We start from the raw sequence: 16,197 nt of genomic DNA on the forward strand, positions 1-16,197 counted from the left end.
ATATATATATATATATATATATATATATATATATATTTGGTGTGGGGTTCGTTTGCAGCCAAGAACCACCTACCTAATTAAAAAGACGAAAATAAAGACTTATGATAAATTAATTTAGTGTCATTGGTAAATGGTGAGTAGTGGGGTCAATTGGATGTGGTTGTCAATGAGAGGGTCTCAAAAAGGAACGACCTTCGACCTTACTAATCTCTCTCTCTCTCTCTCTCTCTCTCTCTCTCTCTCTCACACACACACACAACCTTCAAGATCTAATATATCTATCTCAGGAAAAGAGCCTCTTAAGTCTTGATCAAACTTCCCGTGGACCAATATTCTCTCGCCCGCTTTCACTGCTTGTGTAGTAACCACCGCAACAAATAAATATTTTTGTTTTTATTTTTATTTTTCACGTTAAAAAGAAAAAGTGGTGGGGTAAGCTTATTAATTTGTGCTTTTCTTGAAATTCATGACGGCAATAAAAATGTGTTGCGTACTTGCATTATATCAGCAACTGACCTTATGTTTTATTCCCTAATTTATAAATTAATTACCAATAATTATATCTTTATGACTTATTGGTGACGCTTGTTTTTACAATCATTCGTGCTTAGACTTCATCATCTCCTCTTTTAAAAAAAAAAAAAAAAGACTTCATCATCTTCTTGTTTCTCTCCCTCTACATATATATAGTTACGCATAAAAATGATGGGAATGTCCCATCATCCATAGATATTTCAATGCGTACCTTTCAGACAGCTTGCAGTACTTCTTCGTATCATATGTTCCCCTGCCGTCGAACGCCGTCGTTTCAGCAGTAGTGTTTAGTGCTACCAACAACAACGCGGACTTACTCTCAGAAAAGATTTATACAAGTAAATCAACCAAACGCGGATTACCAATAATATGTGATGGTCAATGCATCCTTTGAATTTGCTATGAAATATTTGTTACGGTCAAGTTTTTTCTAAAGCTCTTTTGAAGTGTTCTTAGAGCAACTCTAATACACAATGCCAAATTTTTACACATAATAAAAAATAATATTTATATATTTTTTTTATCCGTGAAGAGTATCACCAAAAATTGTTTAAATTGGATCTCACTTTACTAAAAGTTGTGGTGTGATTTATTATTTTATCAATTAAAAAAAAACAGGGTGGGCATCGGAACTCGGACACCATTGCCAAAATAATCATTGCCACAATACCGAGTTGCCACGCCATTTTCACTTCATTAATAGAGAAATTTTGAGTGCCTACTCTTATAGCGAAACGTAATACTTTATTATAGTCGAGTATTGGAGAGCGCGTCAATGAAGTGCACTAGGTCACTTATTAGGTATTTCTCGTTACCGGAGTTGCATTGTTTTGTTCGCTCACAAGGTTATTGGGATCGCTTCTCCTTGCGCGGTCACTGAGATCACATCCCTGGGATTGTTGGGATCGCCACGTGGGCTCACATCGCCGACATCATCAAGATCGCCTTGCAGGGATCTTTATGATCAACTCATAGGGATTTCGAGTTCGTCTAGCGTTGTTAAATCATTGAGATATCGCCTCGCCTCGCCTCATCTCATGATGAGATCGTCGAGGCACTACAACAAGCTAGAGCCTCATAGACATATAGAAACTTTAGAAATTTAGAGAGCAAACGATGGAGAAATATTTTCTACTTATTATCTTATTATGAGAGGAGAACCTCTATTTATACAATGAGATAATGCAAATTCTAAGAGATAGTGTAACTTTCAATGAGATAATGCAACTTACAAGAGCTTGTGTTTTCAACAGAAACATCTACGACTAATCGCGACTTACTTAATATATGTTTTCACCAAATAAAATCATTTAGTTAAGTAGTTTCCATCAAAGCTTATGATTTGTTTTGTTTATTAATAACATGATGTGTTATGGTTTTTAGTAAATTGTTGTGAAATGTTTATTTAGTCTCTGTCTAAGTTAATTAGCTTGAGATTTTTATTTAGTTTGATGCATGTTGAAGTTTCAGGCAGGTAATTTGTTTATTGGATCATTGTGGCCGAGTTATTGAGACTGAGTTTCTGGCTATTTGATTAGATTATCTTTGATAATCTATGTTTTTATTTGCACGTATTTGAGTTGTTGATATTATAACGAAAATTTTGGTTGAATTACTTGATGAATATACAAACATTTTGATATAGGATTATTGAAATGTCAAATCTATTTAGATTCGATTTATGAGGACACGTGATTTAGCTCGTAGATGGAACTTGGAGCTGCTGAGTCCATGTGAAGTAATCCATTGACACAAAGTTCCAAACAATCAAAGAGGCCTAATTCCACCTCCATGGGAAGGCGGTTTTGCATCATTACAAAAATTGGATTCATTACGATGTGAAACAAGTTCCACATTACTGAATAGGCGATTGTTAATGAAACCAATATTGAAGGGATGCACAATGTTTTGTACGATATTATGGATCACGGCGATATTAAAGATACGTCTCTACGTGAAGAATGTGTAAACATGGACAGAGGGAGTTAAAGCTCAACACGGGCTAAAGCTCCCCTCAATTTTATTTTACATTTTTTATCCAAATTTATTTTATTTTCTCTTATTTTTCTTAAAAATTTATAAATTAACCCCCTAAAAAAAGACATTCATTTTAGCCCCTCTAAGTTTATAAGTCTGGCTCCGTTCCTATGTGCAAATGTATAATTAGAGGACCTCCGCGCTAAGCTCAAAGCAAAATTATACCGTTACACCATTATAGACTACATTTTTTTAAAAAAATAAAAACTATGACAATAGACTAAATCCATCAAAATTTAGAAAGTTATAAGACTAAATTAAAAAATTAAAGCTTAGTTTAAAATATGAAATAGACTACCATATATGTAAAACGTAACAGATAGAAACATTAAAAAATAAAAAATAAAAAACAATTTCAAAATTCAAAGTAAATTAAAAAAAAATCAAGATAGTTAAATTATTCCCCCCCTAGAAAAAGAAAGTTCTTAGTTTCACGACTGAGCTTCATCGAAGACTTGCATAAAGAAATCGGAGAAGAAATTTGAAAAAGGAATATTCTTCATTAATTGATAACAACGAACAAGGACAGGTATTTATAGTTATTGATAACAACACAAACGACAAGGAAATAAAACGACCACTAACTAGCTAAAACAACCTAAACCAAATCTAATTCCAATACTCCCCCTCAAGTTGGAAGGTAGAGATTCTTGACAGACAACTTGGAAATTATAGAAGTCAAAGTCGAAGATGGAAGCGGCTTGGTAAAAGCATCAGCTAGTTGATGATGAGTTCTCACAGGCAAAAGCTTCAAATCCCCGCGGTTTAAATGATCACGGACAAAGTACAAGTCGACTTCGATGTGCTTTGTTCATTCATGAAACGAAGGATTTGATGCAATGTGCATCGCCGCCTGGTTGTCACAATATAAAACTGGAGAACTATGACATGAGACCTTAAGATCTCTGAGAAGTTGCTGCAACCAAATAATCTCTGAAGTTGCAGCAGCCATCGCTCGATACTCAGACTCGGCTGAGGAGCGAGACACCGTATTCTGTTTCTTCGACTTCCAAGACACCAAAGCCCCTCCTAAGCAGATGTAGAATCTAGTGATTTAACGCCGAGTGTCAGCGCAGGTTGCCCAATCTGCATCTGAAAAGCCTTGGAGCTGAGTTGAAGACTTTGCTGGATAAAACAATCCAAGCCCCGGAGACCCTTTAATATACCTGAGCAAATGATGAATAGCTTGTAAGTGAATATCACGAGGAGCTTGTAAAAACTGGCTTAGAGAATGAACAACATATAAGTAATATCAGGACGAGAAATAGTTAAGTATAACAAACGTCCTATTAAACTTCTATAATGCTTAATATCATCTAATAAGACACCAGTTTCAGAGTTTAAGGAATGTCTGGGATTCATTGGTGTATTGACTGGCTTTGAATTCAAGAAACCATAATCCTCAAGGATTTGTAAGGCATAGTGTCTCTGACTCATCACAATGCCAGTGTGTGACCGGGCAATTTCAATCCCAAGAAAAAATTTCAAAGGACCAAGATCCTTCAGCTTAAACTTGGTATGTAAGTAAGCTTCCACGTCAGCAATGATCAAAGGGTTTGGACCTGCAACGATAATATCATCAACATACAATAATATAGGAACAAAATTATCTGAATTACCCTTGGTAAAAAGAGAGTAATCAGATTTTGATTGAACAAACCCATGATCAAGAATAGACTTGGTGAACATGATATTCCATTGTCTAAAAGCCTGCTTCAAACCATATATAGACTTATGTAATCTACAAACAAGTTTAGGACCAATATGACTTAGCTCCCCCTGAAGAGAATAACCTAGAGGAACATCCATGTATACCTCCTCAAAAAGATCACCATCAAGAAAAGCATTATTGATGTCCATTTGGGCTAAACACCAATTCTGAGAAGAAGCTAATGCAAGAACAACCTTAACAGTAACTAATTTAGCAACATGGGAAAAAGTATCAAAGAAATCAATGCCCTCCCTTTGAGTATACCCCTTTGCAACAAGTCTAGCTTTATGCCTAGAAAAGGGTACCATTAGCATTGAATTTATTTGTATAAAGCCATCTGCAGCCAATGGCCTTTTTACCAGGAGGCAGATTAACAATAGACCAGGTCTTATTGTCTTCCATAGCTTTGAGCTCATCATTCATAGCTTGTTTCCAATGTGGAAATTTACAAGCCTGATGATAAAATTGAGGCTCAAAGTGATCAGAAATGGAAAGAACATAAGATCTGTAATTACTAGAAAGGTTGTCATAAGAAAGAACATTAGATAAAAGATGAGGAGATGGATGATGTACACCTGATTGGTTGCAGTGAAAATCCTTCAAATGGGTTGGAGGTGCTCTTGGTCTTGTAGATCTTCTGACTGCAGTGACTGGTTCAGGTAGGATACTAGGTTGAAGAATCGGCTCAGGCTCAAAGTTATGAGCTTCTTCAATGTCCTTAGACTGACTTGAGTGTGCAGATTGATCTATGGAGTCTGTGAAACTCATAGGAACAGGTAAGACTAAATCCGAGAAAGGATCAGCTTGAGCATTAGTAGTCTTTTGATCATGAAAAGGAAAAACATGTTCATGAAACACAACATCTCTAGAAATAAACACTTCTCTAGTGTTCAAATCGGGTAACTTATACCCTTTAATATTAGGTGGATATCCAATAAAAACACACTTTCTTGCCCGAGGTTGAAACTTAGTTCTATGAGCCTTTAAGGTAGAGGCAAAAACAAGACATCCAAAGACCCTCAGAAAATCATAATCAACATCCTTAGCATATAGAATTTCATAAGGACATTTTTGAGAAAGAAGAGGACTTGGAGTCCTATTAATCAAATACACAGAAGTGAGAATACACTCAGACCAATATTGAATGGGAACCTGAGATTGGAAGTATAGAGATCTTGCCACATTCAGCAAATGTTGATGCTTGCGTTCAACCACTGAATTTTGTTGGGGTGTCTCTACACAGGAAAATTGGTGAATAATACCCGCCTTAGAGAAAAAGTCAAAGAAAATCAATTCTTTGGCATTGTCAGAACGAAACTGTTTAATGGTAGTAGAAAATTGGTTAGAAATCATAGCACAAAAGCGAGGTAGCATGAACATCAGATTTATTTCTCATTAGATAGATCCATGTAGAACAACTACAATCATCCACTAGGGTCAAGAAAAACTTGAAACCTGTGTGAGAAGTAACAGAATATGGGCCCCATACATCACAATGTATTAGATCAAACGTTTTACTAGCTAGATGATTATGAGAAATAAAAGGAAGACGTCTTTGCTTAGCTAAAGGACAAATGTAACAGGGTACAATTTTATTAGCAGAAGAAAAGTGTAACTTGTCTCTCAAGATATCAAGCCTTTTGAAGGAGAGATGTCCTAATCTGTTGTGCCAGACGTGAGAGGAGACATGGTTGATGCATGGTTGTTTCTCACTTTCCAGCACATACAGATCATCAACAATCTCACCCTTGCCAATCATCTTCGTCGACTTGGTATCTTGGATAGTGAAATCTGAGTCAGAGAATGTTATGGTGACCAAAGAATTTCGTGTTAAGGCACTGACTGATATCAAATTAAACTTGAAACCAGGTAAAAACAGTACATCATTGAGCACTAAATTCTTAATGAACACATCACCATAACTATGTACAGGAATCACAGTATGGTTAGGAAGAGTCACCGTGGAATTGTAGAGAGGTTTAAAACTGTGAAAAAAAAAGATTTAGATGCACATATATGTCTAGAAGCTCTTGAATCTAGAATCCATGATTTATAAAGGTGATTAGAAAAACCTGTACTGTTAGAATAACAGTATAAACCTGTAGATAGGGTAGTCATGTTGATGTTGTTGGATCCTTCAGGTGGACTTGGAGAAGAAAGCTGGTTGGAGAGAGCACTGATCAATTGGTGGATTTGATCGGTGGTGAGATTTGCTACAGCATTGATTGCAACTCCATGATTGGATTCATTTGTTCCTGATCCATCTGCTGCATTGGCTTTGAATCTGGATTTGTATCCTGGTGGAAAGCCATGGAGTTTGTAACATTTGTCCACCGTGTGACCAACGAGTTTGCAGTGAGTACAAGTTGGGCGGTCTTTCTTGTTGTTAGGGCGCTTTTGGTCTTCTTTGACTGCCATTGCAGTTGAGTTTGACATGTCTTGGCTTCCAAGGACATCAGTGCTGAGAGATCTTTGCTTCTCCTGTTGTGTGGCCATGGCAAAAACCTTATTGATCAAAGGCGTTGGATCCATGAGAAGTACCTGGCCCCGAACATTGCTGAAAGACTCGTTTAGCCCCATCAAGAACTTCATAACGTATTCATCTTGAACGAAATTGACCAAATCTTTTGCTCCTCCACATGAACAGGGACAATCCGGCCTAAAATCAGCCAGTTCTTCCCATAGACTCTTCAATTTGGTGAAGTACATCCCGACAGTCATCTGATCTTGTGTGAGATTCATGATCGCTCTTCTCAACTCGAAAATTCTCGGCGCGTTACTCTGTTGGAATCTTTCCTCAAGATCCTTCCAGATGGATTCAGCCGAGTCATTGTAGATCACGCTTGATGAGATTTCCTTGGACACTGAATTGAGCATCCAGGCAATGATGATATCATTGTTTCTTTTCCAAGAATTGAGGCGATTTGTATCGGAGCCACTAGGTTTGGGAATAGATCCATCAACAAATCCAAATTTTTTTAAAGCGCGATCTTCATTAAGATCTCTTCCATGTAGGATAATTGTCACCTGTGAGGGGATTTGTGACCAGAATTTGACCTGTGGTGTCGGTGTGATGCAAAAAGAAAAGATCTAGGGTTTCATCATTCGGAGATCGTCGCGATGTGATTCCCATCATCGATGTTGTATCCTCTGATTCTTGAGTCGCCATTGAGGAAAGGAACACGAAGTAGAAGAAGATAAGAGCCGAAATCCTGCTTTAGACGAAGGTGGAGATGAGCGGAGCGAATTGCTCTGATACAATTTCACGACTGAGCTTCATCGAAGACTTGCAGAAAGAAATCGGAGAAGAAATTTGAAAAAGGAATATTCTTCATTAATTGATAACAACGAACAAGGACATGTATTTATAGTTATTGATAACAACACAAACGACAAGGAAATAAACAAGAAAATAAAACGACCACTAACTAGCTAAAACGACCTAAACCAAATCTAATTCCAATACTTAGCAATAATGTAGTTGAAATAATTTCATATCACAGGCAAATCAGCAAAAACTTACCGCGCACTCTACTCCCCAAATTACTCTTCTTCTTTCCCTGTTTTTCTTCATCGCATTCAAACACACGCCGTGTTTTTCCTCATCGCCGTCGTCTTCCACCTATCCTTCCTTGCTCCTCAAATCTGCAATTCGATCTCCAAAATCCCCAAACCTGACACCACTCTTTCTCGTTCCCTCTCGGACTGAATCGGTCTCAATGTCGCCTTTCCCAGATCCGACCACCGACTCACTCCCTCTTTCCCTTTCTCGCAGAATCACGACGCGGTACGACGTCGCATGGTGGCACGACCACTACCCTCGTCGCTTCTTTCTCTGGTTTGAAGACGATTACGTAGTAATAACATTACTCTCTCGGTATTCTATTTATTCCCTAGGTATTGTTTATTCTCGCTGATTTGTTTCAAACCAAATACTTTTCCATGCTTGCTTTAAGTTTTAGTAGCTTGGTTTGTGCTTCAATAACAAGTAATTTTTCGTTATAGTTCAATAGAAATTTTAAACAACCCATTCAACTTTTTGATATCGTCAAATGGCGATTTTGATGACAGTAGATTGTTTTATAAAGTCATTTTGCATTGTTTAGGGTTTAAGGGCTTTTGTTTTGGAGTATAAGCTCGAAAGGTGACTGATTTGTGCATTTCTTTTTCTTTTTTGGTTTCATGTACATTTATTCTTGCAAAGGTCACGGGAACAAGCTTGGAAAAAAAAGCCTTGGACGCGAATCTGACAATTCCTTATGTGTAGGCTGTCTTGGCGAAATTCAAATGGAAACATTCTAAAAATCCTCCTAACCACATCTCATGATCGACTATACACGCCACTCGTTCCCAAAAAGAGAAACTAAAGATCACAAGAAGTGTTAGAGGTATCAGAGAGGTTTATTTTGATGTTTGTTTATTTTTTCCTCTTAATTATCGCATTCTCTTCAATCCTAGTCTCTGCTCAGAGAAATTATGTATAGGACCTTTGTGTTGTGGAAGCAAAAATTACAACGAATCCAACAACCTCTCTCTGAGTTTCGCTTCCGTAACTAATATTGTTATGGCTGAGAATTTTTTCGTATCAGCTTTGCTTTGATATATGGCACTATTGTTAGGAATTAGCTCACTTTTTATACACTATGCTATGGTTTTTTTACGTGGTCGTGTTTGTAATCGGTGATTTTGGTTAATTTGGTTGGAGGGGTCAAAGTACAAACTAGAGAAGAAGTAGCTCTGAAGCCGGTACGTTGGGTTTATTTTGTTTTCCTCATTGTAGAGAACTTCTAGTGATCTTTGTCATTAGATTTCATTAGTTTCTTTGGATATGTTTTAGTTTCAGTCATGTTTGATATTGATTGAAGAAGAGTTCTTCGATGTTAATATTCTATGCCATGGCACTTTCTTTCACAAAATGAAGTTAAATTACGTGGACCCAATGCTCATTTTTCAGTTGCAACTTTAAGTTTAGGTTGAAGTTGCTTATCTTGTTGGTTATGTAATAAAATTTATGCCTCTTATAAAAATATATAATTACAGTGGTATAGTCTAGTTGGTAATTACAGTGTGCACACAGTTCGATGCCGAGACCGCAGGTAGCACGCATGCGTCTCAGCCATCTTAGGCACCCCCAGCATCTCAGGCACCTTTGCCTGCACAGGGGACTTCACCTTTGGTTTCACGTTAACGGCCACCTAGTGGACCAAGCTCTGACACCGAGGACTCAGGCATCGCATCCATCCCCACCGCTGCAGACGACTCCGCCCACGGTTTCACGTCCACTCCCGCCTGAGGGAGCATCTGGCTCTAGGAACGCGCATGCAGCACGGAAGAGAGTTAAGAAGAGAATTGGTCGATATGCTTCGGGAACTCAATATGAGTAGTATGATACATTATATGTTTTAGTTAATTAGTACATAATATTTTGGTTTATTATTATGTACAATCTATTTTGTAGTTCATATTTTGTTTATTATGAATGAAAGATATATTATTTTGGTTTATCATATTATAAATTTTAGAATATATCCGTATTAATAATATATATTTATAATATGTTATTCATTTAGCCTGTCGCGGCTAAACATGGCAGGAACGACATATGAACAAAGGCGGGAAGCAGTCGCGCCAGATATGTTGGTGCTATGTTGTCGCGACAACAGCTGCGACTTTGACGCGGCTAAAGTCGTGGCTGTTTCTCAAATAACCGCGACTTTTATAGAACATGTGTGACATTTATCGCGGTTGTTTTCTGATTTATGTTGTAGTGTTTAAAAATAAAATAATGTGTAATTTTAGGCATAAAAGAAATGAGAATTTATGTCCGGAAAGGAAAAACTTCCGATAGTCATAGTCTTAATCATTTTAGGGCCTCCAAACTCAACTTATAGTGAATAGCCCTAAAATGCCTCCAAATTCAGATTCTAGTCGGGAAAATGTTGGCATCAAAATGACAGAGCATCCAATTTAAAGAATTAGCATGATATCGGGCACGTCATTTACGATCTCTATGGGATACCAAATATCTATGGGATACTTCATATTCTATGTCCGAAACTATATATATTTCAACGTTTACATGAGATTTATCATAAATATGGAAGTTATGTGTCTTATATTAAAAATCTTTCATCCCTTTTTAAAACCACTAGTTTTATAAACGCGCAATGCGCGAGTTAACAATTTTTTATTTTTTATTTTAAAATAAAAAAGAAAAATAAATAAAATAGAGTAAGTTGAAGACTTTTAATTGTATTAAATTAGATTTAGTAAAATCGTCGTCAATGATGTTTAAAAAATAACAAAAGGTAGAAAAAAAATTCTTTTATAATTCAAAGGTTTTCAAAATACTGAATGTTTTTCTATCTGTCAGATTTTTTAGAAGGATTATGGGAAAAAGAAATTTTAGGTAAGTAAAAGTCGAAGTTAAATTATGATAAAAGAAATAAAAGTTTTTCCAACTCTATATATATATATATATATATATATAATAACATATACTCATAATAATAATAATAATAATAATAATAATAATAATAATAATAATAATAATAATGTATGTTATTGGTATAGTATGTTATTGGTATAGTATAATATAGTATTAGTAATCATGATTATAATATACATAAAAAAATAATACAAAATATATTGATGAAAGAGGGAGAAAAAGGAAATAATATAAATAAAAAGAAATACAAAATATATTGATGAGAGAGGGAAAAAAACATTAAAGGTCGGGAAAAAATAAATGATAATGTATGTTATTAATATAATATAGTATTAGTAACTATGATTATAACATACATAACAAAATTAATGTTTGGAAGGGGAAAAAAAATGGAAGCAAAAAAAGAAAAATTCAAAACCAAAATCAAAATTGGAAGGCAAAAAAAAAAAAAAAAAAAAGCGGAAGCAAAAAAAAACGGAAAAAAAGACCAAAATCGGAAGCCAAGTGTCGCCTCCTGGTGCCGCCACGTGTCGACTCCTGGAGGCACCACGTGTTAGGATTTTGACCTCGTCACTCTACAGTCGAGCTCGCGTCACTTCGCGTAGTCGAGCTCGTCACCTCGCCCAGTCGAGCTGTCGTCACCTCGTCTAGTCGAGCTCGTCACCTCGCGTAGTCGAGCTGGAATGACTTCGTCACTTCGTCCAAACGTCTTTGGATTCAGTTCGTCAGTTCGCCCAACCGTGTTGGGTTAACTCTGTCAAAACCTCTATTTTCTCTCGAAACAGAAAAACGAAAAATAAAAGAAGGAACACAAGATTTATAGTGGTTCACTTTCAAAGAGAAAGCTACGTCCACTTTGCCGCTGCAATATTATAAACCCAAATGGGAAAGTTTACAAGTACAAGTGTTTCTATTTTGGGGTACCAAGGAATACAACACATAGCATCCTTTGTATATACTAAGAAATAGAGCAAAGTTACTATCCCTAACCGATGTGGGACCTTTTACAATTCCTTAGATTAGGCTCCACCACTAGTACTACTACCAACAATCTCCCACTTGGAGACTAATCTCATTACGCGTCTCCTTCTTGTAGCGGCGACTCAACTCATCAGACGAGGAGTCCAACTGAGGTCGAGCACAACCTCAGTTTGTCATACGGCACAGACTTCGTAAACATGTCGGTGGGATTCTGACTCCCTGCGATTTTCTCAAGTACCAATATACCATCTTCCAGAGCCGACCTGATGAAGTGGTATCTCAACTGAATGGCGCTTTGGCTGTCACTGTACAACACACTCCCTCCATGGTCTTGATCCAGCTCGCCCAAGAAAGTCTGTAGCCATATCATCTCCTTCGTGGCCTCGGTGATGGCCACATACTCCGCCTCGTAGCTTGACAAGGCAACGATCGTCTGCAACCTCGACACCCAACTGATAGCCGTCCCTCCGAGTGTGTAGACATAGCCGGACGTGCTCTTTCTGCTGTCGACGTCGCCCCCATTGTCAGCATCGACGTAACCTTGGAGTCTCAGTTCGGAATTCCTGAATACCAGCGCCGAGGTCGAGCTGCCTCTCAGATATCGGAGGATCCACTTCACAACCTCCCAGTGCTCTCTCCCCGGGTTACTCATAAACCTGCTCACAACTCCCACTGCATGAGCAATGTCCGGCCTTGTGCACACCATTGCGTACATCAAGCTTCCGATGGCCGAAGCATAAGGGATCTTGTCCATGTACGCCAGCTCGTCCTCTGTCACTGGTGACTGTTGCTTGGAAAATTTGAAGTGGCTGGCCAGCGGCGAGCTGACCGACCTCGCGTCCTCCATGTTGAAGCGTTGGAGCACCTTCTTCACGTACTCCTCCTGTGAGAGCTCGATGCTCTCTCTCGTCCTCTTGATTCTCATCCCGAGAATCTGCTTCGCGGCTCCTAGATCCTTCATCGCGAACTCTTCGGACAATCTCTTCTTCAGCTCGTCGATCTCGTGTAGGTTGGCGCCTGCGATCAGCATGTCGTCGACGTAGAGCAGAAGAATCACATAGGAGTCTTCAAGTCTCTTGAAGTAGCAGCAGTGGTCGGCCTCACACCTGCCGAACTCAGCTCGCTTCATGAAGTTGTCGAACTTCTTGTACCACTGCCGCGGGGCTTGTCTAGCCCGTAGAGACTCTTCTGGAGCTTGCACACGAGCTCCTCTCTTCCTTTCACCTCGAAGCCTTCGGGGTGCCTCATGTAGATCTCTTCGTCGAGATCACCGTGAAGAAACGCCGTCTTCACATCCATCTGTTGCAGATGCAGATTTTCTTTGGCAACCAATCCCAGCATGGTTCTGATCATCACGAGCTTGACGACCGGAGAGAAGATTTCTGTGAAATCGATTCCCTCCTTCTGCTGGAAGCCTTTCACCACCAGCCTCGCCTTGAACCGTTGGCTTTTATTGCTCTCCTCCTTTATCCGGTACACCCACTTGTTGTGCAGTGCTTTCTTCCCAGCTGGTAACTCCTCCAGCTCCCAAGTATGATTTGTGATCAATGAATCCATCTCGTCCTTCATGGCGAGCTCCCACTTGGTCGAGGCGTCGACTTCCATAGCCTCTTCATAGCATTCCGGCTCTCCTCTGTCGGTTAGGAGGATGTAGTTGAGAGACGGAGAAAACTTGTGTACCGGTTTCCTGACTCTTGTCGATCTCCGCAGCTCGGTGATCGGAGTCCGCTGATTCACCTCGAGCTCGGTGTTCTCATCAGCTTCTTCTTCAATATCGTGACCGTCATCAGCTCGGCCTGATCTCACCTCGGTCATCGAAGTGTCTTCTTCGATCTCGTGACCGCCATCAGCTCGGCCTGATCTCACCTCGGTCATCAAAGTGTCTTCTTCTTCCAGCTCGGTCGTCGAGAAGTCTTTCAGGTCGATCATTGACTTCTCGTCCTCGGGAGCTTTCTTGGTCGAGCTCCCCTTCAGCTCGTCCTCGTACGTCGTCTGCTCGTTGAAGACAACATTCCTGCTTCGGACTATCTTTCTCGCATGGGCATCCCAGAAACGATAGCCGAGCTCAGTGTCACCATAACCAATGAAATAACACTTTTTAGATTTCGGGTCGAGCTTACTTCGAACAGATTCATCAATATGAACATATGATAAACAACCAAACACTTTCAGATAAGAAAAGTTTACCTTCTTCCCATTCCATGCTTCTACTGGAATTTTGAAATCCAAAGGAACGCTTGGTCCTCGATTTATCAAGAAGGCTGCCGTGTTGATTGCATCGGCCCAAAACGTCTTAGGCAGGCCGGAGTGAATCCGCATACTCCGAGCTCGTTCATTCAGCGTGCGATTCATTCGCTCCGCTACTCCGTTCTGTTGGGGAGTCCCCAGGATCGTTCTCATCATCTTGATCCCGTTCTCGGCACAATAACGCTTGAAGTCGGAGTCGACGTACTCCCATCCGTTGTCGGACTTCAAGTACTTCACTTTCGAGCTCGTGGTTATGGTTATATTTAAGGTTCTTAATAAAAAATTGCCTCGAATCCTTCAGAGATTATGGTTATGGTTGTGGATATGTGTGGATGGAGGTTCGTTATATTTCTTGCTATAACGTAAGTAACCACTAAGAGAAATTTAAATACTTAGTTTACGAATTGTTGAATTATACCCACTTATATGAATGATTAATAATACGATTTGGCTAGATTTCCAGTAATTAATGTTAACCTAGCTATAAATCCAAGTTACAAGTATAAAGACCAGACACGGATTTACATGGGGCTCTGGGGGTCACGTGACACCCCTCAATATTTTTTTTAATATTTTTGGTTCATTTTTAAATTTTAATTTAAAAATTTACAAATTAGCTCTATTTGAGATTTATTTTTTCAAATTTGTCCCTCTATTTTTTTTTGTAAATTTGCCTCTCCTGATTAACTTTTCTGGTTCCATCACCGATTAGGACTGAATGATTATTGTAATTAGTGGCATAGCTGAAGTTTAACAAACTAGTTACAGGCTAAAGTGGAGTAAGGTCGAAGTTTCTTGGGTAGTGGTGGTTAACTAGTGAAGTGTAAGGTGGCACAGTCTATGATATATACATGTAGATACATACATAGACACCACAGTTTTCATACGACAATGATAACAAATAAGATTTGAAAAGAAACAGTACATGGTAAACTTCATCATTGGTGATCTTCGGAATATGTTGCATATTTTTCAAAGCTCTTGTTGGACTTTATCGCGATCGTTGTTGGATGGAATATTTCTGAAACGTCATAATATACATCGAATGACATCTAAAATAAATAATGGATGTTCGCATGGTAAGCAAACGTAGGCGGTCATTTTTATAGTTAGCTAGAATAGCCTTTAATAGTATTAGTGGTAATGGTAAAATGTCAACATTAGTTCTTTTTATATGCATGTTGAACGTGTCTTTCAAAAAATTATTCATGTTAACAATGACTTCAAAATTGAAGGCGTGATGTACTGTATTTGCAGTCAGCTTATTCCTTTTGAGTTTTCTTCGAACCAAATATAGGATCACATATTAGTATTAGTATGAAATTCTCTAAATATCCTCGACTAAACACTCTTATAATATAATTTTCGCTCAAGGGGCTCTGCCTTCAACGACTCTCGGGAAGGGTGGTTTACCAACCTTCTTCAACCTCAAAGTTGCCCAGGTCTATTCGCAGTATAATCATCGTAAGATTTTCATAGTCTGGTCGATAATCTAAAACTCCACAACTTAGCAGCTATATATTAGCTCCTCGGGTTTTTAATTATATTAATAGCAAAGCATGCCATGTCTTAAAAAGCACAAACCATATGATTACTATAATCAAAATAAAAAAATAGAAAACATGTGATTAAAGAACAATTGTTTTAGAGTACAGTAATGCAACCAGCTTCATGCATATAAAATTCAAGTATTTAACCTTGTGTAATGACATTAAAACTTATTTCCAAAAAAAATAAAGAAGGAAAAGCTAATTTTTTTAAGTCGTCGTCGCAACATGCATCAGATGGGCCACATACGAGTCGCATAGTTTTTTTTTTTGCACATAAGCTGCAAATCTTATTCAAAATCAGTAGAGAGATTAAATATATTATAAGTCCATTAGAATATTATAATCAATCTAACCAGTAGCACTCTATTTTGTCCATTGGAATATTACAAGTCACTAAAGCATCAAAATAATTTAGATTAAATACTAGAGAGATTACATCTATTGATTTGGATGATGTTTGGATGATGTGCGAGGTGGTGGGATGGGATGCGGTCGTGACAAAAAAAACAACGATAGGCTCCTTTGCAAATTAAAAGCTTTTGACTTTTAATGGCACTTCCATCTGAGCGCCATCAAATGTGCTCCAACTGAAACCATTTGAAACGTTAGATTTATAATTTAATTAATGTTTTAAGTATGTTTAAAATTTGATCATATTTGATGACGTGGTCTCATTAATCATACAACAT

At 38.2% G+C, this 16,197-nt stretch overlaps 1 long non-coding RNA gene across 2 annotated transcripts; it reads left to right on the forward strand.

Moving 5' to 3' along the window:
* Positions 1–8,030: 8,030 nt before the first annotated feature.
* Positions 8,031–9,806, forward strand: LOC149400268 (uncharacterized). 2 transcript variants are annotated; one of them, XR_016296595.1, is made up of 3 exons: positions 8,031–8,139; positions 8,487–8,670; positions 9,360–9,806. It is a non-coding gene; the product is annotated as an uncharacterized LOC149400268 (long non-coding RNA). The 2 variants fall into 2 exon arrangements; XR_016296594.1 differs by having other exon boundaries at positions 8,037–8,179.
* The last annotated feature ends 6,391 nt before the right edge of the window (positions 9,807–16,197 follow it).

The sequence above is a fragment of the Urtica dioica genome, chromosome 4 (assembly GCF_054948205.1).
Source record: "Urtica dioica subsp. dioica isolate 48M chromosome 4, U.dioica_male_clone48M_v1_H2, whole genome shotgun sequence".
Taxonomy (NCBI): domain Eukaryota; kingdom Viridiplantae; phylum Streptophyta; class Magnoliopsida; order Rosales; family Urticaceae; genus Urtica; species Urtica dioica.